Source organism: Portunus trituberculatus, chromosome 23 (genome assembly GCF_017591435.1).
Source record: "Portunus trituberculatus isolate SZX2019 chromosome 23, ASM1759143v1, whole genome shotgun sequence".
Lineage (NCBI taxonomy): Eukaryota > Metazoa > Arthropoda > Malacostraca > Decapoda > Portunidae > Portunus > Portunus trituberculatus.
The window spans coordinates 7,276,541-7,279,769 of record NC_059277.1 but is presented as its reverse complement, the minus strand read 5'-3'; the positions used below and the strand labels follow the sequence as shown (position 1 = coordinate 7,279,769).

Below are 3,229 nucleotides of genomic sequence, written 5' to 3'. Positions count from 1 at the left end.
GGAGGAGGAGGAGGAGGAGGAGGAGGAGGAGGAGGAGGAGGAGGAGGAGGAGGAGGAGGAGGAGGAGGAAGGCAATAGAAAGGGTTAGACATGCAAATCCTTCAAATTCCTAGTCCACCCTTGTCCCTTGTCACACCTCGAGAGAGAGAGAGAGAGAGAGAGAGAGAGAGAGAGAGAGAGAGAGAGAGAGAGAGAGAGAGAGAGAGAGAGAGAGAGATAAAAAAAACTACTAATACTTTAAAGAACTGCATAACATGATTTACTAAAGAAAACGAACAAAAGATAAAGAAAACACCAATAAATGAATAAATAAATAAATAAATAAATAAATAAATAGCTAAATAAAAACATCCTTAAAAAAAAACACAAGATTTTCCTCCAAACTCAAATTATTTTCCCACCAAAAGTCAAATACACAGACAAATAAAAACAAAACATGACAACACACACACACACACACACACACACACACACACACACACACACACACACACGTCATCAATATTTCTCGCTCATGTGTAATGTAACCACGACAACCTCCACACACACACACACACACACACACACACACACACACACACACACACACACACACGAGTATTTCAGGCTTCACAATTTTTTAGGTAACAAGACTCAGGTAATGTGTGTGTGTGTGTGTGTGTGTGTGTGTGTGTGTGTGTGTGTGTGTGTGTGTGTGTGTGTGTGTGTGTGTGTAACACTGTGTGTGTGTTTCACTGTTTGATCTACTGCAGTCTCTGACGAGACAGCCAGACGTTACCCTACGGAACGAGCTCAGAGCTCATTATTTCCGATCTTCGGATAGGTCTGAGACCAGGCACACACCACACACCGGGACAACAAGGTCACAACTCCTCGATTTACATCCCGTACCTACTCACTGCTAGGTGAACAGGGGCTACACGTGAAAGGAGACACACCCAAATATCTCCACCCGGCCGGGGAATCGAACCCCGGTCCTCTGGCTTGTGTGTGTGTGTGTGTGTGTGTGTGTGTGTGTGTGTGTGTGTGTGTGTGTGTGTGTGTGTGTGTGTGTGTGTGTGTGTGTGTAATTCTAAAAAAAAAAGCCACACACATACTTTCTCTATTTTCTTTAACATCCTCATGAGAGAGAGAGAGAGAGAGAGAGAGAGAGAGAGAGAGAGAGAGAGAGAGAGAGAGAGAGAGAGAGAAAGGGGGGGATCGACACAGGTATAACTATTTGTACAGGTAATGGGTGGGTAGGGGGCGGTTGATGGGCCCTTCTTCCCCCTCCCCTTTCTTTCCACGGCCCATTAATAACTAGCAATCACACCCATTAGGCACCCAACCATTACGAGAGGGGGGAGGGGAGGGAGGGGAGGGGAGCAGGAAGGGAAGGAGGAAGGAAAGGGAGAAAAGAGGAAAGAAAGTGAGGGAAGGGAAGGGAAGGGAAGGGAGGGAAAGAAAGGAAGGGGAGGAGAGATGGGGGAGGTAATGGGGGAAGTGAAGGGATGGATGGAGGGAGGGAGGGAGGGAAAGGAGGGAAGGGTAGGGAGGAGGAGGAGGAGGCTGGAGGGAATATGGGAATAGGGGGAGGGAGGGAGGGAGACATGTAGGGAAGGGAAGGAAAGGAGGGAAAGGAGGAAAGCGGAGGGAAGGGAAGGGGAGGGGAGGAGGAGGAGGCTGGAGGGAATTAGGGAATGGGGGAGGGAGGGAGGGAGAGAGGGAGGGAATTTTCTTGGCATGTCTCTCTAATTCGGTGATTGTTTGGTAGTTATGATATTTAATGGTTGTTAAGTTTTTTTTCTCTCTCTCTCTCTCTCTCTCTGAACTGACTGGTTGTAAGAGAGAGAGAGAGAGAGAGAGAGAGAGAGAGAGAGAGAGAGAGAGAGAGAGAGAGAGAGAGAGAGAGAGGCTATGGTAAAGAGTGGATGGCTTAAGCTGTATGTAATTCAAGATGGTTTTATAAGTACCGACACACACACACACACACACACACACACACACACACACACACACACACACACACACTTGCAAAATAGGAGTTCTCTTGTTATAAGTAATTGTATATTTGTTACTGGGAGATGAAACACACACACACACACACACACACACACACACACACACACACACACACACACCCAAGACTTACATGTTTGTGTATTGAGCATATATCTTTCTAAAGAGGAGAGAGATAAGAGGAGGAGGAGGAGGAGGAGGAGGAGGAGGAGGAGGAGGAGGAGGAGGAGGAATACAAAGGAATACAAAGGAAGACAAACAGCAACAGACCCTTAGGTCCTTGCTAGGCTGTTTGTGAAAACTATCTACTAACTACCAGTGGTAGAGACAGGACAGCAAAGCAGAAGGCTCCTCCCCACCCGCCCCTCCCTCCAGCCGAGGCTGGCAGGAAAAAAAGGTGAAACCATGTGATATTAAAAAATCACATGGAATTTTAGTAGAGAGTGAAAAGGAAGGAGGAGGAGGAGGAGGAGGAGGAGGAGGAGGAGGAGGAGGAGGAGGAGGAGAAGGAGAAGAAGAAGAAGAAGAAGAAGAAGAAGAAGAAGAAGAAGAAGACGAAAAAGAAGAAGAGGGGCGTTGGTACATACATCTCTCTCTCTCTCTCTCTCTCATAATGAACTACGACTTCCACAGAGAGAGAGAGTGTTTGCCTGCGTGAGCATAAACAAAAAAAAAACAATACAGACATACACACAGACGGACATGCTCTGCCCTCACCTGCCCCTCATCACCAGTAATAGCCAGGTCACCACACATCACCAGGTACGCTACGGCCAGGTAAGGAAGCCATTAATTGAAGCCTTCCTGATGGCTGCCACCCCCACCCATCCCTTATTTAAGACATTTTTCCCCGTGTTACGTACCTTTCCGGACCTTCCTCTGCTGATCACGTGATCTTGGTGACCTCCTCCACCTTTGGGTCATGTCAGGAAAGCGTCATGGTGAAGGATGGTGCTGGTATTTCTCGATAGTTTCCGCTCACAAGCACTCTGGCGTTTAGATTACTTTCGGTGCGCAGCCTCCTCCTCCTCTCCCTCCTCCTCCCTGTCTCTGAAGTGTCAATGATCGGCTATGTAAAGATGATTAAATAACATGTATGTGATTGTCTATGAATTGTGTATGTGTGTTTAAGGTTATTTTTATTTTTTGTTTACTTTTTTTCTCTCTCTGTCTCTTTCTCTTTGTTATTCTCTTTTTCGTGTGTGCTTTACTTAATCATCACTGCTATTAC

At 46.6% G+C, this 3,229-nt stretch overlaps 1 long non-coding RNA gene across 1 annotated transcript in view; it reads right to left on the bottom strand.

Moving 5' to 3' along the window:
- The window catches only part of LOC123507735, a 343,144-nt gene extending 340,139 nt beyond the window's left edge, over positions 1-3,005 (bottom strand). Inside the window, exon 1 of the long non-coding RNA XR_006675741.1 lies at positions 2,862-3,005. This is a non-coding gene — a long non-coding RNA (uncharacterized LOC123507735). The remainder of the gene's footprint in view (positions 1-2,861) is intronic.
- Positions 3,006-3,229: the final 224 nt, after the last annotated feature.